At 42.3% G+C, this 21,868-nt stretch overlaps 1 protein-coding gene across 2 annotated transcripts in view; it reads right to left on the bottom strand.

Moving 5' to 3' along the window:
* The window catches only part of PLD1 (phospholipase D1), a 370,836-nt gene that overhangs the window by 274,640 nt on the left and 74,328 nt on the right, over positions 1 to 21,868 (bottom strand). Inside the window, exon 1 of one of the 2 annotated variants that reach the window (XM_086944394.1) lies at positions 2,126 to 2,306. The exons of the other annotated variant lie outside the window; for it this stretch is intronic. The gene's annotated coding sequence lies outside the window, so the exon portion shown is untranslated. Of the gene's footprint in view, positions 1 to 2,125; positions 2,307 to 21,868 lie in introns of those variants that run through there. 2 annotated transcript variants of the gene reach the window in all.

The following is a 21,868-nucleotide window of genomic DNA, read 5'->3' as shown; positions in this document are numbered from 1 at the left end:
GTTTAGTGGTAACGGCATTAGCAACCCACCTGTTTCGTTTAAATAAATTTTATTTGTTGTTGTAGCAGATAATGTTTTACTTTGATAATCACATCCCAGGGCCCCCATGCTTGCTGCTAACCACCCACTTGCATACTGTGTCCAATGCTTTAGAGGTCGTGCAATATAGATGTCTGGACGTCACACTCAAGTGGTGAATGCATGTATCTAGGTGTCTGTCTGTCTGTGTAATATAGGTATGTGCATGCTGTGCACTGTATGTGTGTACATCTCATGTTCGGTATGCGTATGCATGTTGTGCAATATAGATGGGTGCCTGTCGTGCAGTATAGGTGTGTGCATGTCATGTATGGCAGGTGTGTGCATGTTATGCATTGTAGGTATGTGAATGTCGTGCACTGTAGGTATGTGCATGTTATGTATGGAAGATGATTGCATGTCATGTATGGTTGGTGTCTGCATGTTGTGCACTGTAGGTATGTGCATGTCATGATGTGTTCCCGTCCTGCACTGTAGATATGTACATTTCGTCCTATATAGGTATGTGCAGCTTGCGCACTATAAGTGTGTACGTGTCATCTACTGTAGGTGTGTGTACATCGTGCGGTGGAGTGCAAATCGTGGACTATTGATATGTGCATGTCATGAACAAGTGGAGTCTGGCTGCTGATCTATAGTAACATTTTTATCTGCAGATATCTGACTAATCAGAATCCCTAATAGGTAGAATGAATGCTATGAGCACAGTGGTAACGTGAACTCACATCTGGCTCGTGATGACCGTCTGGGGCAAGCGGGTATGCTTTGGTGGGACCTAAAAGCACGCACATGCTGTTTGCTGTGCTAACGCTTGCTCGAGCCACAGCACATCCGACCCGCGCAAAGCAATTTAGGTAGTGCAAACAGAAAGTTTTACACAGTGGCAGCAAATCGCTTTTATCTATTTTTGGTGCTCTCTGAAAGAATGTCTATGAGTACATATGACTAGGTGGGTAACCTGGTGCTTTTTAAGGTCATCATCTACTATTTACTGTGCTTTTAAAGTTTATAAAATTGAATATGTAATGAAAATGTGCTGTAAAATTCACCCCCTAGTAGTGGTCGACCTCTCTGCGCTCGCTCGCTACGCTCCGGACGAGGACTGGTCTGCAAAAATTTGCCAGGGCTGCTTTCAGTTCCCAGTCCGGTCCTGGTCCTGACGCCCATTCAGAGGCACCATAGGCCACCCATTGTCCTGCAGCAGTTTTACACCTTCCTGTTGAAAAGCAACTCTCACGTATTCAGCCCATTATGAGCTGCTGAGCGGTGTTTCTAGGTGCTGGCTGAGTGGGAAGGGCTGCAACCCAGGGGTCTGTCCAAAAAACGCATCAGGACCAGGGTAATCTGCTGAGATGCAAACAGCTCTCTCTCCGAGTGTGTAAGGCTGTATGCAAAATAGAGGGGCCTCGCACACCGCGTTTTTACCCAGGGCCCCCAAAATCCTAGAACCGGCCCGGTTCCAAAGGTACAGAAAAAGTAACAGTATGCCATAGCATAAGGGGCCAAAAGCAGCCATTCCAGTTGTCTTTTTCAAGGATTTACCTACAGTGACGGGAATTACAACAAGTTACTAGGCACAAACCGCAGACTGTTTTAAAAAGACTGAACGGTAAATATGTGGTTGGGCCAAAACATTAAAGCCTGGAGTATTAATGAACAGATTTCAAGTTCTACTTTTACAAAGTCTGAAGTGATTAAACAGTATAGCAGCAATTCAATCACACTGGATGTTCTAAACTTTTAGCAGAATATAGAAAGTGATGTATAAGTTACTAAAGGGCAGACATAAAGAAAACCCTTCAAAACGGTGGTGCAATCTGCTATTAAAAAGCAACTGCAAAAATAAAATATTAATCAACCCGCCACAGCGTAAAGCTTTGCAAGAGAGTTGTACTGTAAAAATACAAAGTAACTTTCACAGTAAATTCTGAAACAACCGTACTTTCAAGAGAAACAGGAGAAGGCGCGCTCCCTTCCTTGAAAGGCTGCGAAAGCAGCGAGGCTGCGCCGGGCAGACAAAGTTAGTCAAAGAGAAAATGCAGGAAGGAGTTATGAATATTTAAGGATCAAAGAAACGTTCACTGACCTGCGGCCCCCATGAGTGCAGCGACTCCATGTTGCGTGTTTTACACAAGTCGATAGTTAAGAAAATGTAGAAAAAGTCCAGCGATGAAAAATACACATAAAGTGAACAGGAACAAGAAACCCACTCCGGCGTGACCTACTAATAGTTACAGTAGAACTCCCTTCAAGATAGACCACGCCCACAGCCTCCCCCAGCCTATCAGCTGCGCTTCGGAAACCCAAGACACTCCCTCTATGCTAAACAGCACTGACACTGACGGAGTGACGGAGTGACGCAGGACAGGCAGACACCGAGTTAATCATTTCTGCTGTCATGTTGCAACTTGCACTTGTGATTTATACTTAGAAACTGCACTTATAAGCCAATCAGGATGTTTACATTATATGATTGACCTGTATCTACACAAACCACCTATTGCAGAAAATGTAGTTATTTACATGCATTTTTTTAGTGGTCGGCTATATTCGAAATTCATGGGGTATTTCTTTTGTAGTTGCTAATGCAAACGCGAGCCTAGCTGGATTTTCATATTGAAAGCAGTGTGCACAGAAGGTGACTCCATACGTTTATTTGCAACGTTTCATGCTCTATCAACACTGTAAATAAACAAAAAAGCACGGATGTGGCCATATAAGGGCTGACAAAGCCCAAATATCTGCTTTTTACAGTGGTGGAAGTTTGGTTGGGAGGGGGTGTGGGGTTCTGAGGGACACAACGAGGGGACATCTTGAAGGATTTTGGGGACCCCGATTCAATCATATTAAGGGACACCCTGTTCGGAACCGCTTTGTATTTATGAAAAGGGCTTCCAGTTTTATGGGATTTATTTTTGTAACTTTCACGTCTGTATTTACCCATATTTCTTTTTGGGCCACTTTATCTGTATTTATCCATATTTATTTTGTGTTTTGCATATAAATGAAGTTGTAAAACTGTATATTTCCATATTTATTTAACTGATAGACGCGCACTCATACTTTGATGTCTGTCGTGTTTTAGCTAATTAAGCTGCAAATTACTACCCAACAATACCTCCACTGGTAAATACTAGCATTATACCATGAATGTATATTGACACATGCCGCTATTTAAAGAAATTTCATCCCGTTTTTTAAATTTCCCATGCTGTCCTTCTGCTTAGCTGTTGGGCTAAAATTCATGAAAGACAGCACGGGGAGTCACTTAAAAGCAGCACAATTTTCTGTATTTATCCACTTTTATAAATAAATGCACACAGATAGCACATTGTTTTCTGTCTGTATTTATCTGTAAAAATCCATAAAAATGGAAAACAGGGAGCCTTATTTAGGATCCACTTTCAGCTCTTTCATGCCCTCTTTGGCCAGGTCACTGACAGCGCACAGGCACACTCGTTCAAATTCTAAATGTGTTTGCATCTAATCTTCAAGGGTAATGATGTGTGTTTTCAATATTGTAACACAACAGCAACTCACTAATTTTGTAAATAATCTCTGTGACACCATCCCATTTCCCTATGTGTGTTCCTGTTTTGATCTAAAAGAACCTCTTTTGATGGATTTTGCATGAAACTTAAACACATTTCTCTGCAAAATGCATGCAATAGACTCTGACACATCACCCACATTAAAAAATAAAGGAAAATTGTATTTAAAACAATCTGTTTAAGAATTATTCAAGGTCTTCACAACAAGACTCTCTGCAGAACAGAGCTGGACCTATTATGGGGCCCCAAGGAAGGCTGGGGCCCTGGGCAGAGCCCATTTTGCCCATGCCTTAAAACGCCTCTAACACGACGTGCCCATGTACAAAAACAGTTCTCTACTTTTTGTGAAAAGACAAACGTCCAGGGGTGGTTAATTACGACACTTGAAATGCTTTCAACTGCAGTGTAAGGCAGGGAGTCTCCTGTGCTGAACCTGAAGAAGGGGCAGGAAGCTAAACAAGCCTTCTTGCCAGGGTGCATGCTTACCTGAAAGAAATGTAATGGGCACAACTGCTTTATCTGCAAATGTAAATGGTGCTTAGTAGCCAGAATTGGCTTTAATTGATGGAATCACTTGAAAACACAGATTTATTCTTGAGAGGTATTGTAAGGGAGCTACCAGCTAAGCTGTGAAGTCAGCTTTTGCCTGAGCACGTCAGAGCAGTGGGGCTGGCTTGGGGGGGGTGGGGGGGATAATTTCGACAGACTATGTTGAGGGGAAATTAATTATATATTTAATTTTCCCTCGTCATCGTCTGTCGAAATTCCTCCCTTCCCGGACCCAACCCTCTAACCTGCATGGGCCGCGGCTGTGTGAAGTATATTTTGGAAACACTTTTCATCTTAAAACCAGTTCTTAAAATGTCAGGAGGTCACTGGAGCGGACATCACCCATTGCCCCTGCCAGTGCACCCAAAACAAAACTATTAACTATTACACTCCTAAAAATGTGACAAGTCAGACTATACCAGGTCCCAGAGCTGCAAGTATCTCTAGGGCGGCAGGTAATAGTCATTTTTAATGCATAATTATTAATACACATCTGTTGCTCATCGCTAAATTAGACGCCATCTGTCAGACTGTCATATGTATGATAGGTGAGAACAGGGGTACTATCCTCGGGTTTAGGGTGTGCACACGATTTGTCACGGACCACTTATAGTCCTCTTAATCCATCATATACATTTCCAATGAAAATTCTTCAAAGACAATTTCCTTTATGTCATTTTTATTCGTATTTCTAATGATATTTCCTCATTGAATACTTCATTTATCAATTCTTAGCAGGTTTCAATGGTACAACATAACACTTTGACCCAATGCATTTCGGGTACAGAAGGACCCTTCGTCGGGGGTCTCTACGGAAAAAAATAAAGAATACATCATGAGCCCCAGCTATGTTCTCAGTTTTTACATAGCCTACAAAAAATCATACATTTTTTCACTTTGCATAAACGAGTTGCTCAACGCCTGTCTCATGTCAACCACATCACATTTAAGCGCTGGAGGTTTAAGGGTTATCGAAGTTTAAAACCAGCTGTCATTTAAATTAAACATAACGCGCTAAAAACTAACAAAAGATTCCTCTCGCTTTTCTGTGACCTAGGTCACCCGTACTTACAGTGAAATGTAGCGTCCCCGCTTCCTGCTACTTCGTCCAATGCCTGCCGCATTCAGATCGCTTAACGCTAGCAGCCCTTATAACTGATCTGATAGGTCGGCGACCGATCACGTGATCGCCGTGTGTGAACTAATTACATTGCGTTTATATGGGAAACTAAGCAATAACTCACGAAATCCAAATAATCTAGCTTATGTTTACTCAGCTAAAATAAAGTTTAAACCTGTCCGCCCTATATAATTAAATAGCGCGACCTGCTCGAGGTTCTTAAGTGTGAATTTTTTTACGGAACCTAAATCAGTTAGACACAAATTATTTGCTAAACATGTGCATTCTAATAAAACATGGTGAAATCTGAAGTATGAAACGCTATGTGTTGTGCTTGTGTTCATACACTAATGCCTAAGGGTAAAAGCGGTCGGCCATTTTGGAACGGTCATTCAAATTCACTGAATCTCCCGGAATTCTAAGCGTGAATGAGGTAAATTATCTCCCAAAACATAAAGACACAAATAAAAACTGATATAACACAACTCATATATAACAAAAATATGAAAAGTCTTGCAACATCTTGAGATTAGCACAATGTCCTCTGCCCCTACAGGGCAAATCCTTTCTCATAAATCCAAAGTTTATAGAAAACATGTAAGTTCCAACCTGTCGTTAAGCCCATCTGGCTGAAGGCTTCCCATCTTTTTAATCCAAAAGTACTCGGATCTCAGTCTCATCTTATGTGTGTCAACATCTGGGCGACCTTTAACCACTTCCAATATGGTGAACCGTAACTGGGCAATGTTGTGTCCTGACTCTGTCCAGTGGGCTGCCACTGTAGATTTTGTGTTCTTTAACCGAATATTGCTCTTGTGCTCGGTGATTCTTACCTTAACCTTGCGTTCTGTCTGACCCACATATAACTTGCCACATGGGCACTTGATGCCATATATAACTCCTTTAGTGTCACATGTACTAGAATGCTTTAATTGTATCACTTGACCCGTCCTCGGGTGTGTAAAAGATGATCCTGTTATCACATTGTTGCAATGTGTACAATTTTCGCATTTACGCATTCCCTTGTATGTAGGTTCAGTGGGATCCTCATTCTTGTGTTTAAGCAATTCTTTTAGATTCTTAGATCTGTTATATGCAAATGTTATTCGGTTGGCAAATAAAGGTTGTAAATCTGGTTCTTGGGTGATGATGGTCCAGTGTTTTCTCATGATGTTAGTGATTTTGGCCGATTGCATGGAGTATTTCAGAACACATACTGTAAGTTTCTGATCCTTTTTATCTTTTTTGATCAGTAAAGATTCTCTGGGTAAAGCCATGACTTTGTTTTTTGATTCTTCTAGAAGTTGCTTAGGGTACCCTCTTTTCTCGAATTTCGTGATCTGTCTGTCGATAGTTTCAGAAGCTTCCTTGGTGTCTGATGTGATTCTTTTGTACCGAATAAATTGAGACATCGGGAGATGTTGTTTTAAAGCCTGGTGATGGAAACTTAAGTAATGCAACCCACTGTTGCGATCTGTTTCTTTGATATGTACACTTGTGTGTATTTGACCCTGCTTAATGGCAACCTTAACATCCAAAAAGGATAATTCTTGGTGATCTATCACATGTGTGAACTTAATCCTAGCGTGTACCGTGTTCAGTTTTTCAATGTTTGCTGTAAGTTCTTCTTTTTTCCCTTTCCACATGATGAATATATCATCAATGAATCTCTTAAAGACAAGCAATCCTTTCTGCCACTCCGGGTTGTTCAAGATATGTTCATTTTCGAACTTTGACATGAAAATGTTCGCGTAGGAAGGTGCCCCAGCAAAGCCCATGCTGGTCCCACTGCACTGTGCATAGTATTCTCCGTTCCATTCCAGATAACTGTGGAATAATGCAAAATGTAGGATTTCCATCAAGAAATTTTTTTCTGAACCTTTCACCTCGTTCTTCAGTAAGCACCACTCCATTGCCTCAAGTCCCTCATTGTGGGGGATCGAGGTATATAGTGCAGTGACATCAATGGAACTCAGCCAAATTTCTTCGTTGTCAGGGATCTTGACTTCTGTGAGCACATTTAAAAATGCAGTAGTGTCTTTAAGGTGGGTGCACCAATTTTGAACTAATGGTTGTAAAAACCAGTCTAGATACTGTCCGATAGGTTCCGATAACGACCCACAGGCTGATACTATCGGCCTGAACGGCGGATTCGTTGGGTGCTTGTGCACTTTGGGCAACATATAAAACTGTGGTCTCCTTGGGTACTTTATATTCAGAAATTGATGGGTTTTGTTGGTGATCCAATTCATGTTTAAAGCCTTATCTAATATCTCTTTCAATGTGTTGGTAAACGTCTCTGTTGGGTCTTGTTCCAGTTTATGATAGATGGTGGTGTCCTGAAGATGTTGTTTCACACTCTCATTGTAAAAAGTTGAGTTCATTACAACAAGGGCTCCCCCTTTGTCTGCCTTTTGAATAGTTATGTCGGTCATTTTTTTCAATGTATTCAATGTGTTCCATTCCTTCTTTGAAAAATTACTTTTGGTGCCACTTCTGTAATTTATGTTTTTAATTTCTGTAGATACCACACGCTCATATGCATCTATGGTTTTGTGGGAGATGGGGGCACAGAATGTGCTTTTCACCTTGAATTCTTTCTCTGTGCTTAATTCTCTTTCTGTGGGTGGAAGTGTGCTGAAAAAATTCTTTAACTTTAAATTGCGGAAGAATTTGAACAAAGCTATTTCGGTCTCTTCAGGATTAGATTTGTACACTGGTACAAACGAAATTCCTTTATTCAATAATTTCATTTGTGTCTTGGTTAATGCTTTGTCTGAGATGTTTATGACAAGTTCATTTTCTTCTTCTTGGATCTCAGTTCGCGTTCCGCTTCTGATTCCTTTGGTTTTTCTTTTTCCCCTCCTTGTTTTTGAGGTTCTGTCATTGCGGATGTTGTTGGTGCGTTGTTGGCTGCCGAACTCACATCTAAAAAAGACTTGTCAGTTTGTGACTTTTGGCCTGTTTGTGGTGTCTTTTCTATCGGTCTTCTATTTTGAGTTGTTTCCGAATCTGATACCACACTCTCCTGGGACGATGTGATGTTGGTGGTAGGTTTTTGCCACTTCCGCTGGTTATACACTTCCGCCCAGCTATAGACTTCTTCCAACTTATAGTCTACTGTGTCTCTTTTGTATTTTTTGATTTTTCTGTCTTCAATCTCTTTAGCGTACTTTTCCAATCTTTTATTTATGTCTTCCAATTGTGTGGTCAAATCATCATATTTATTGAGTTCACTTTTAACTGTATCCAATTCAATTTCAACTTCTTTTAATTCCTTGGATAGTTCCTCCACTATCAATAGAATCAGATCCAAACTGCACTTGTTTAAAATCTGGTACCACTTATTGAGAAAGGGTTTGTTGTTCCTGCAGAGCATTGGTTTAAGTGCTATTCTAAGTCCTCTTGGTATGCGCATATTTCGATGATAATGAATCAGTGTAGTTGCATGTAATCGTTTATTGATTTCTCGTTTGCTTATGTACTCCAGTTGTTTTAATAGTTGATTAGCTGTGCTTAATTGTGGGCTGAAGGCTCTCGTTTCTTTAATCAATCCGTATATTTCTTGTGCTTCTTCTGTGGTATATGCTAAGGTCTCTGCCTTATTGGTTGTGATCAATGCTATATCTTCCAGATTCATCTTTGTTTCTTGGGGTTGGTGCTAACTGTGGGGGGTAGACACACTGAGATATATTTATATATTGCTAGTTAGTTTGGTGCCACACTCTTCAGGTTGTGGCACCAAACTAACTAGCAAAAAAGAAAGATATATTAACACGGAAGTGAGTGCAACTGTTGATCTATATACAACTGATTCATTATCATCGAAATATGCGCATACCAAGAGGACTTAGAATAGCACTTAAACCAATGCTCTGCAGGAACAACAAACCCTTTCTCAATAAGTGGTACCAGATTTTAAACAAGTGCAGTTTGGATCTGATTCTATTGATAGTGGAGGAACTATCCAAGGAAATAAAAGAAGTTGAAATTGAATTGGATACAGTTAAAAGTGAACTCAATAAATATGATGATTTGACCACACAATTGGAAGACATAAATAAAAGATTGGAAAAGTACGCTAAAGAGATTGAAGACAGAAAAATCAAAAAATACAAAAGAGACACAGTAGACTATAAGTTGGAAGAAGTCTATAGCTGGGCGGAAGTGTATAACCAGCGGAAGTGGCAAAAACCTACCACCAACATCACATCGTCCCAGGAGAGTGTGGTATCAGATTCGGAAACAACTCAAAATAGAAGACCGATAGAAAAGACACCACAAACAGGCCAAAAGTCACAAACTGACAAGTCTTTTTTAGATGTGAGTTCGGCAGCCAACAACGCACCAACAACATCCGCAATGACAGAACCTCAAAAACAAGGAGGGGAAAAAGAAAAACCAAAGGAATCAGAAGCGGAACGCGAACTGAGATCCAAGAAGAAGAAAATGAACTTGTCATAAACATCTCAGACAAAGCATTAACCAAGACACAAATGAAATTATTGAATAAAGGAATTTCGTTTGTACCAGTGTACAAATCTAATCCTGAAGAGACCGAAATAGCTTTGTTCAAATTCTTCCGCAATTTAAAGTTAAAGAATTTTTTCAGCACACTTCCACCCACAGAAAGAGAATTAAGCACAGAGAAAGAATTCAAGGTGAAAAGCACATTCTGTGCCCCCATCTCCCACAAAACCATAGATGCATATGAGCGTGTGGTATCTACAGAAATTAAAAACATAAATTACAGAAGTGGCACCAAAAGTAATTTTTCAAAGAAGGAATGGAACACATTGAATACATTGAAAAAAATGACCGACATAACTATTCAAAAGGCAGACAAAGGGGGAGCCCTTGTTGTAATGAACTCAACTTTTTACAATGAGAGTGTGAAACAACATCTTCAGGACACCACCATCTATCATAAACTGGAACAAGACCCAACAGAGACGTTTACCAACACATTGAAAGAGATATTAGATAAGGCTTTAAACATGAATTGGATCACCAACAAAACCCATCAATTTCTGAATATAAAGTACCCAAGGAGACCACAGTTTTATATGTTGCCCAAAGTGCACAAGCACCCAACGAATCCGCCGTTCAGGCCGATAGTATCAGCCTGTGGGTCGTTATCGGAACCTATCGGACAGTATCTAGACTGGTTTTTACAACCATTAGTTCAAAATTGGTGCACCCACCTTAAAGACACTACTGCATTTTTAAATGTGCTCACAGAAGTCAAGATCCCTGACAACGAAGAAATTTGGCTGAGTTCCATTGATGTCACTGCACTATATACCTCGATCCCCCACAATGAGGGACTTGAGGCAATGGAGTGGTGCTTACTGAAGAACGAGGTGAAAGGTTCAGAAAAAATTTTCTTGATGGAAATCCTACATTTTGCATTATTCCACAGTTATCTGGAATGGAACGGAGAATACTATGCACAGTGCAGTGGGACCAGCATGGGCTTTGCTGGGGCACCTTCCTACGCGAACATTTTCATGTCAAAGTTCGAAAATGAACATATCTTGAACAACCCGGAGTGGCAGAAAGGATTGCTTGTCTTTAAGAGATTCATTGATGATATATTCATCATGTGGAAAGGGAAAAAAGAAGAACTTACAGCAAACATTGAAAAACTGAACACGGTACACGCTAGGATTAAGTTCACACATGTGATAGATCACCAAGAATTATCCTTTTTGGATGTTAAGGTTGCCATTAAGCAGGGTCAAATACACACAAGTGTACATATCAAAGAAACAGATCGCAACAGTGGGTTGCATTACTTAAGTTTCCATCACCAGGCTTTAAAACAACATCTCCCGATGTCTCAATTTATTCGGTACAAAAGAATCACATCAGACACCAAGGAAGCTTCTGAAACTATCGACAGACAGATCACGAAATTCGAGAAAAGAGGGTACCCTAAGCAACTTCTAGAAGAATCAAAAAACAAAGTCATGGCTTTACCCAGAGAATCTTTACTGATCAAAAAAGATAAAAAGGATCAGAAACTTACAGTATGTGTTCTGAAATACTCCATGCAATCGGCCAAAATCACTAACATCATGAGAAAACACTGGACCATCATCACCCAAGAACCAGATTTACAACCTTTATTTGCCAACCGAATAACATTTGCATATAACAGATCTAAGAATCTAAAAGAATTGCTTAAACACAAGAATGAGGATCCCACTGAACCTACATACAAGGGAATGCGTAAATGCGAAAATTGTACACATTGCAACAATGTGATAACAGGATCATCTTTTACACACCCGAGGACGGGTCAAGTGATACAATTAAAGCATTCTAGTACATGTGACACTAAAGGAGTTATATATGGCATCAAGTGCCCATGTGGCAAGTTATATGTGGGTCAGACAGAACGCAAGGTTAAGGTAAGAATCACCGAGCACAAGAGCAATATTCGGTTAAAGAACACAAAATCTACAGTGGCAGCCCACTGGACAGAGTCAGGACACAACATTGCCCAGTTACGGTTCACCATATTGGAAGTGGTTAAAGGTCGCCCAGATGTTGACACACATAAGATGAGACTGAGATCCGAGTACTTTTGGATTAAAAAGATGGGAAGCCTTCAGCCAGATGGGCTTAACGACAGGTTGGAACTTACATGTTTTCTATAAACTTTGGATTTATGAGAAAGGATTTGCCCTGTAGGGGCAGAGGACATTGTGCTAATCTCAAGATGTAGCAAGACTTTTCATATTTTTGTTATATATGAGTTGTGTTATATCAGTTTTTATTTGTGTCTTTATGTTTTGGGAGATAATTTACCTCATTCACGCTTAGAATTCCGGGAGATTCAGTGAATTTGAATGACCGTTCCAAAATGGCCGACCGCTTTTACCCTTAGGCATTAGTGTATGAACACAAGCACAACACATAGCGTTTCATACTTCAGATTTCACCATGTTTTATTAGAATGCACATGTTTAGCAAATAATTTGTGTCTAACTGATTTAGGTTCCGTAAAAAAATTCACACTTAAGAACCTCGAGCAGGTCGCGCTATTTAATTATATAGGGCGGACAGGTTTAAACTTTATTTTAGCTGAGTAAACATAAGCTAGATTATTTGGATTTCGTGAGTTATTGCTTAGTTTCCCATATAAACGCAATGTAATTAGTTCACACACGGCGATCACGTGATCGGTCGCCGACCTATCAGATCAGTTATAAGGGCTGCTAGCGTTAAGCGATCTGAATGCGGCAGGCATTGGACGAAGTAGCAGGAAGCGGGGACGCTACATTTCACTGTAAGTACGGGTGACCTAGGTCACAGAAAAGCGAGAGGAATCTTTTGTTAGTTTTTAGCGCGTTATGTTTAATTTAAATGACAGCTGGTTTTAAACTTCGATAACCCTTAAACCTCCAGCGCTTAAATGTGATGTGGTTGACATGAGACAGGCGTTGAGCAACTCGTTTATGCAAAGTGAAAAAATGTATGATTTTTTGTAGGCTATGTAAAAACTGAGAACATAGCTGGGGCTCATGATGTATTCTTTATTTTTTTCCGTAGAGACCCCCGACGAAGGGTCCTTCTGTACCCGAAATGCATTGGGTCAAAGTGTTATGTTGTACCATTGAAACCTGCTAAGAATTGATAAATGAAGTATTCAATGAGGAAATATCATTAGAAATACGAATAAAAATGACATAAAGGAAATTGTCTTTGAAGAATTTTCATTGGAAATGTATATGATGGATTAAGAGGACTATAAGTGGTCCGTGACAAATCGTGTGCACACCCTAAACCCGAGGATAGTACCCCTGTTCTCACCTATCATTCATATTTTGGACAGTGTTCCTAGACAAAACACTCTTCAGGTTGTGGCACCAAACTAACTAGCAAAAAAGAAAGATATATTAACACGGAAGTGAGTGCAACTGTTGATCTATATAAATAGACTGTCATATGTACCAGTGCGGACAATTAAGGGCGGGTGCAGAGCACCGGAAACCACAGGCTCAAATAAAGCACTGCACATTTTGTAGCAGCCTATATTATACTGTGTGTAATGCAAGTTTAAAAAAATAACTTTCATGTTCAAGATGCTTTCTGTCACAGACTGGGACTTTGTAGCGCAAAACATACACAAACAACTATTCTCCACTGCACCAACCAGGATTCATGTCTGTGGCTCTCAGTTCATTAACTAATATAGGCTTCAAAATGTACGATATTGCATTTCCCACTAATTAATGTAACTTGTATTTAGTTTTCATTTAAGCTGTGTTTTATTTTACATTTAGTTACCGGAAGGTGAAAAACCGAAAAAAGTTACAGAATGTTTTGTTTTTTAGCCACACCTTTGACCACATCTTCACACGCTGACTCAACCCGCCCCCTTCGTGCAGCATCACAGTTCCCATAATTTTTTAATGAACTTGAACCACTTGTTTTTCACATATATCTTTGTTGCATGGAGTTGCTGTCTCCATTTTGTTTTATAGTGCGTGAAATGTGTATGCGCTATTAGGTTTGTTATTCTTGTGGTAAAATGGGTAATTTATTTTATAATGTTTGTACACGTGAGCCTCTGCTGCTCAGGGACATGTATTTTGCTGGTGAAAATTCAAGTTGCACAAGTGGAAAATTGAACAGTGATTGTGCAAAGACTGCCCACATAGTGCTGGTTTGTTAGGACTCTGCACCATTTCTCACCACTGTAGCACCAGCACAGTGACTCCCAGCACTCTGACACCACCTGACCAGCACAGTGACTACACACCCGGCCTAAGACCCCTATCCCCCCTGTCCTAGACAAAACTTCCCATGCATTGCGGCAACGCTCCCCCTATCCGGTGACGCCCTTGTTCACTACTTAGATTCCAAACCTCTGTATTGTGACATCACACCCAGCATTACAACCCAAGTCACAACAGTTTCAGCACCACAGTGCAACCCCAGTGCAGTGACACCAACGCACAGTGTTGCAGTCCACGCCAGAACGGCAGCAGCAATTCAGCGCTACCCCTGAGCCGGGACCACAGCCTACAGCAGTAGAGTCCACCCACGCCCTGCAGGAGCACTGCAGCACTACCCCTGTGTCCACAGCATTACAGTGCAAGCCGGAACTGCAACAGTACTGCAATGCTACACCTGTGCGGTGACACCAGCCCACAGTATTACAGTGCGCGCCAGAACTGCAGCAGTAATGCAGCGCTACACCTGTGCTGTAACACCAGCCCACGCACTACAATCCACCCTAGACATGTAGCAGCACTGCAGCACTACCCCAGTATCTTGACACTAGCCCTCAGCATTACAGTTCAAGCCAGAATAGCAGCAGCACTGTGGCACTACACCAGTGCCGTGCCCCCAGCCCACGGCATTACAATTCAGGCTGGAACTGCAGCAGCACTGCAGTGCTACACTAGTGCTGTGACACCACCCCACAGCATTACAGTCCACCTCAGAACTGCAGCAGCACTGCAGTGCTATACTAGTGCTGTGACACCACCCCACAGCATTACAGTCCACCTCAGAACTGCAGCAGCACTGCAGTGCTACACTAGTGCTGTGACACCACCCCAAAGCATTACAGTCCACCTCAGAACTGCAGCAGCACTGCTGTGCTACACCTGTGCCAGGACACAAGCCCACAGCATTACAGTGCATGCCAGAACTGCAACAGCACTGCAGCACTACACCTGGGCCGTAACACCAGCCCACAGTATTACAATTCAGGCTGGAACTGCAGCAGCACTGCAGTGCTACACCAGAGCTGTGACACCACCCCACAGCATTACAGTCCACGCCAGAACAGCAGCAGCACTGCAATGCTACACCACTGTCCTGACACCAGTCCGCAGTATTTTACAACCGACCCCAGAACTGCAGCAGCACTGCAACGCTACCCCGTGCCACAACACAACCCTACCACACTGAAACTCGAGCTATGAGAGATGGATTAAAAACCCAGAGTAGCTACGCCTAAAAGACATCAATTAATCAAAGTATTTCTAGCTGAGTTCACAGTAAGATTTATTTATTTATTTATTTTAAAGGTTTTATATAGCGCTGGCTAAACCCGGAGATATCAGAGCGCTTTACATGGGTATCGGACAATAAATTGCAGGTTACAGCTTTACAAAGGTTACATAGTTATTATAGCATGGCAATTGTAGTTACAAGTAAGGTTGAGACAAGCAAAAAGGAACATAGAGGTAGGGGAAAAAGCTGGCAAGGGGAGGTATTCTGGGGAGTGGGGGGGGGGTAAAAGCAGGGGGAACTAGACAGAGAGTGGAGGAGGGGAGGGATTAGAGACACGGCATGGCCAGTGGAGGGGAGGGTGACGGGGACACAAATCAGTAGACGAGTCAAAGCTGCGCCCGAAGTCCAGTAAGCTGTGATCCCAGGGGGAGTGGTATTATTTCCCCATCTCTGTTGCGAGAGGCTCTCTACGCGCAGTGGACTCTTTCAGAGGGGTCTCTGAGACTCCAAGGCCTATATACTGGATCTTTCCCCCAAAAGGGGAGAGGGAAGGCTTTGGCAAGGGGTGCCATACCATACCTCAATTGTGAGTGGCTCCCTTGGCGCAGTGGGCTCTCTCAGAGGGTATGCAGAGACTCCAGCGTATATAACTGGGATCTTGCCCCAAAAAGGGGAGAAGGAGTGCTTAGTAAAAGGGCACAAAAAGACGGGGGCTAGGAGGTGAAAGCAGGCAAGGGGAGATATTCCGGGGAATGGGGGGTAGGATCAGGGGAAGTAGACAGAGAGTGGATGAGGGAAAGAGGAGGGGAGGATTAGAGACATGGCAAGGCAAGAGTAGGGGGAGGGTGACGGGGACACAAACCAGTAGACGAGTCAAAGCTGCGCCCAAAGTCCAGTAAGCTGTGATCCCCGGGGGGAGTGGTATCATTTCCCCATCTCTGTTGCGAGAGGCTACCTACGCGCAGTGGACTCTCTCAAAGGGGTCTCTGAGACTCCAAGGCCTACTATACTGGATCCTTCCCCAAAAAGGGGAGCGGGAGTGCTTTGGCAAGGGGTGCCATATCATACCTCAGCAGTGAGTGGCTTCCTTGGTGCTGTGGGCTCTCTCAGCGGGTATGCTGAGACTCCAGTGTATATATCTTGGATCTTTCCCCAAAAAGGGGAGAAGGAGTGCTTAGTAAAAGGGCACAAAAGGACAGGGGGCTTGGCGATGAAGCGGTCAAGGAGAAAGATTCTGGTGAGAGGGGATAGGAGCAAGGAAGTAAAGACGATATCTCAAAAGTGATATATTTTTTACATTTAAAAAAAACAAAATGGCCAAGTAGACAGGAAACCAAGTGTCCCAATCCTAAATAATGTGTTTTGAAAGATAAAAATGTAACATGAAACCCACAAGGAAACAACTGTTCTACAAAAAGTGGATTGTAGACATTTTCGGTGCGGCGTCGCCGAAACCTTTTCTTTTGAAATAATCCACAGAGTACGGGCTTTTGGTTAGCACCCTGAAGACTTTGGTTGTGTTGGGCAGTCTCTTCGGCCACTGCTGTGCAACAGAGTCATTCACTTTCTGGATCTTGCCAGAGGAGTGTTCAGCTCTTAGAGTCATGCTAATGCTATCTGAATAGGTATTAGGGACCAGGGCCGGCATTAGGACAGTGCGATGGTTGCAGCAACACTGGGCACTGACCTGTTGTTGGGGCGCTGTGACCTCAAGGGGTGCGCTGTGTTTGGCAATATCTTATGATTGGAGAGATGAGGGGCACTTTTGCAGATGGTAGTGAGAGAATCCGAGGAGGCAGTCCTGGGGTGTGGGGCGCCAAAAGTGATTGTCACACCGGGCGCCACCAGCACTAAAGCCGGCCCTGTTAGGGACAGTGACCTGCCCACTGCAGGAGATTCGATCTCAAAGCATAATGTGCATCGCTCTTAGAAGGAGCAGGGAGCTGGCACTATTTCCTTCAGTGTGGAAGCATTGTGAAATAAAGTCCTCCGAAACAACACATTCTGCCTGACAAACGCTTACCCGAAGTGTGATATAAACAAGTATGTAGATGCACTATGAGATTTGGAAGGTGATTTAAAAAAAAAAAACATTCACCCTGGTTCCGAAAATGCTAATCAAAAAAACCACACAAAACTAATTCAAAAACATGAGACCTGACCATCATTAAAGTTTGATAACATAAACATTTAGACGATGATGCAGGCTTATCTACAGGGAATACATTGGATCTATTTAACCACCTTTTGGTTTGAGCCTTTATGTGAAAGTTCATCCTTTGAGGAGGCAAACAATATGACACATTCTACCACAATGCTGGAGTTTAACTTTCTACGTGCACTCACTCCTACATCCATTGACGATATTTAAGGAGTCAATATTGTGATGTGACGTAATAGAAAATCTTTGCCACTATCTACAAGCTTATCATGACAACATGTTGAAAGTTGATACAGGGGAGTAAATATATGTCCTGGTCAATATTATTGATCCTTGACAACACACAACTTCCTCTGATCCCACCAGCACCACTATACTTTATGAGTGTTTTATGAACCCTGACCTGCAGAACCAGCACCCACACATTTCTTGTCTAAACAAGAATGTAATACCATAAGGTAAGACATTAATATATTCACAGTAACATTTTCTCGTGTTTGATTTCTCTCAGGGCTGGCCAGAGTATATTTAACAACTCTTTAGCTATTTTCATTGTATACATTGATGGTTTGTAGAATCAAATATGATGAGTGAAAAAGGTCATTATTTCAATATTCGGATTAATTATGTCATTTTGATAAAGAGGTTTATTAGTTCTGGCTTCAGTGTGCTAACACATGAAAACAGCTTTTGTGCTGCCAATGGCCACACATTAAAACCAGACCTACTTGCTTTGGAAATGTTATTGCTTTACACAACACATTATATTGCTTAAGATCAACACATGAGATTTATTTAGTAGCTACCTTTGTCTACGGTAAACATCTACTGTGCCTACAATTTTTGTTTTATGTTTTTTGTTGGACACGAAACATTTGTATCACAAAGGCTCAACTTAACATAGGGGTTGACAGCTGATGTTCCCAACATACTGTAATGGGTACTAAGTTGTTCCTACAACAGTTTTACAAGAACAGCACTAGGCACTACTAGGTTGCCGCAGACTCCCAGGGTAACATATGCCTGCCATAGGTCTGTGGGATCTATATGCCCCTTAATTCACTGTCATTTCTAAAATATGTGCTCACATAGTCCTATTTTTCAAAAGCGGCTTTTGGAGATTGGGTGTTTGACAACAACGTATGTCATCTTAAAAAACAAATGCTTATGGTACTACTTATCCGACATTAACCACAGTTCACGGAGTGTTGGTTTTTAAAAGAGGAACAGAGTTTGTTCTCAAGAAATGTAAACGTGTTGACACAATCGTGCTAAGTCTTGTGCACACTTGGAAAGGGAAGCTTTGCAAACAATGGACTGCTGCCAAGAAGACTGCTGCATCATGGGTAGTCCTGAACATTATACTGAGCCCCGTCTCATCATCAATGACGGATGTGTCTGCATGCCAACATGGTCTAGCATCGGAGCAAAAAATCCCCTCCCACACCCACCGACAGAGCCTCAATCCGGGACAGCTCTTGGTTCCTTGTGATGCATCTACTGGCTGATCCTTGCACGCCTCCTCCAGCACTGGTGGTACATGCATCAGCTTCAATGCTGGAAGGTCCTTTCCCTCCCAGGATCTAGGAAGGATTGACTTCGCAGTCACACCATGGACATCATCTGGAATGGCGTGAAGCCTTCCTTCGTCCCCATACTCCCAACTGCCCAGCATTGTTTCCTCTTTGCCCCTCTCACCTTCCTCGCTACCCTCTCCTTTTAAATGCATGGCAGCGGTGGGGTATTACCGCAGGGTACCTGTGTTTACTGGTACGGAGCTACCACCCCATCAATGCTGCGCAGTTCATAATCCTGTCATAGGAATGCAGAGTGGGATGTGGAAACTGATGTTAGCCTTTTGGGGGGAAACATATTTTTTAAACCATTCTTCAAAGTAGACCAGGATACCGGATTTTGCCGTCGAAGTCACTTTTCTGCAGTTAATGGCATATCAGAATCGTTACCTATTGTCAAGAATATAGAGCATAAGAAAGGATGAATTGATTATCCAAGACCCTCATTCACATTTAGGAGCCAAGTAAATGTGAAGCACCACGGCAGGTCAAACGAACCATGGTCATTTATAACCGTCGACTCCTTTATATGATGTGCACAAGATGTACAGCCCAATTCATGAAACTAAATTGCGCTTGCAAAGGGCCAGATTCTGAGAATCTGGCCCTTTGCGAGTGCGATTTTTGCATTTGGGATTCATCATCTCAAATGCAAAAATCGCTATTTGCGAAATCGCATATTTGCGAGGAATTGGATTTAAGGAATCTCAATTAGAGATTCCTTAAACGCAATTCATGAACCAATTCTGAATTGCGAATTCGCAATATTTGGTCGCTATTTACCACGAAGTCTGACTTCGTGGTAAATAGCGAAAAATTATTAAAAAGCACTTTAGTGCATTTTTTACTGTTGCATGTTACACACACACATGTACTTTGGACATGTGTGTGCGCAACACCTGTTTAAATTTGCATTTCAGGGGTGCTACAGGGTGTCCTTTGGACACCCCTGGCACCCTTGAAATCGCTATCTTATTTGGAATGTGAAGGAATCGCAATTTATTTTGCGATTCCCACATGAATCCCGATTTGCGAGTCTGTAATAGCGATTCCTTATGAATCGCTATTAAAGACTCGCAAAACGGGTCTTTGATGAATCTGGCTGATAGTGCTTTTCAGGTGCCTACACATTCACATGCACAAAGAAACCTGGACAGGGACGGTCTGCATCCACCTCAGGACACTAGAAGGTACTTCCTGCGTGGAGTGAGTAGGTGATGTTGGAGAGAACGGATACGCTGTTCGTTGTCAAGGAAATGGACACCCTTAGGGGGTATTTAGACAAAATATCAGAGTAAAAATATTGTGTGTATAAAATATCATGAAGGTAAGTTTCTATAGGTAAGCAAACTTTTACTATATATATCTCCACTTATATGTACTATGACAAGATATAGATTTATAATATATACTTAGTACCCATTACAGTATGTTGGGAAAGAGCAGCTGTCAACCCCTATGTTAAGTTTGGCCTTTGTGATACAAATGTTTCAGGTCCCAAAAAATAAATAAATTGTAGATGTTTACCGTAGACAAAGGTGGCTACTAAATACATCTCATTTGTTGATCTTAAGCAAAGGGTAAACATATAATGAGTTGTGTAAAGCAATAACATTTCCAAAGATGTAATAAAAAATAAAAAAAATCGGCAAGGATCGTAGATGTGGCGTTAAGAATAGTACACCTACACTTACCTATTTGCACCGTCTCTATATTTTGGTCCTCGAGATTTTTGACACAATATTCTGTCCACACAATATTTCTGTTTCTTTTTTTTTGTCAGTGAGTGCCTGAGGGACATGTTATCAACATATCACTGCTAGCAACAGAACAGGGGTTTTAAATACATCTGGAAAGTTGTCATTATTAAATACAATATAGAACAAAGGTGGCTTTACACAACCTGATGCAGCTTCGTGGGAGTGTGACGTGAGCAGAGCCGGACTGGGAACCACAACTGGCCCTGGCAAAGTGCTCGGCCGCCCCCCCCCTCCCAACTCGGGGGAGGGGAGGGGCGGCCGAGCACTTTGTCGGGCCGGTTTTCGGCCGATTTTGTTACAGGGTCGACTATGCTGCAAAAACGGCCCTGTAACAAAAACGGCCCTCAGGGGCCCAAACCCAGCACCCACCCATGCGGCGCACCGGGGGATTGCCCGGTGCCCGCTATGCCCAGTCCAGGCCTGGACGTGAGCACCGAAAAGGAAAGAGGCAAGCAATTGGCTAGACTGGAAGCGGAACCACCATTAGTTTGATGTTGATTGAAGGAATTATGATGCAATGCTGCTACGGCGAGTCTGTGTATTTAATCAATATTGCAGCCCTGATTATGGCCTGCTGCACACAGAAAGAAGCAGGTGTCAAAACCTTAGTCTGTACAGCTGAATCCTGGATGCAAAGTAAGGCACACTATATGTTGCACTGGTGGGATGCAAAAGCACGCAAGCGGGGCAGCTCCACCATTAAGGCGGAGGAGCGTCGCTCCACTAACCAAATTGACCCCAGATATAGCAAAAAAAAAAAAGGGGTAATAAAGTTAATTTATTACCATTTTATTTTTCAAAACCCTGTCCCAGTGGAGCATCAGGACCGGGATTGGGGCTCTCTGCTTCTGCCAGTCAGGCGCAGCAGAAAGATGTGCTAGGCTGGGCAGTTTAGGTGTAAACTAGTGAGCATTTCTTTATTGGCCGTCCATCTTGAGACAGCCAGCCAGATATATGCAGTTTAAACCTCTCTAAGACAGCGGTCTATCACAGCTGGGTTAGAAATTGCATAGGGCGCCAGTGCCCTTGGGAGCGGCGAGAGAGGCCGCTCCCTCCAATCCTAGTGCTGCTTTCATGCTGCATGAAAGCAGCACCAGGATTGGTTACTGCAGTTTCCTGGTCCCGCGTTGGAGCCA

Source organism: Lissotriton vulgaris, chromosome 11, assembly GCF_964263255.1.
Source record: "Lissotriton vulgaris chromosome 11, aLisVul1.2, whole genome shotgun sequence".
Taxonomy (NCBI): domain Eukaryota; kingdom Metazoa; phylum Chordata; class Amphibia; order Caudata; family Salamandridae; genus Lissotriton; species Lissotriton vulgaris.
This window is presented reverse-complemented; position numbering and strand designations above follow the sequence as displayed.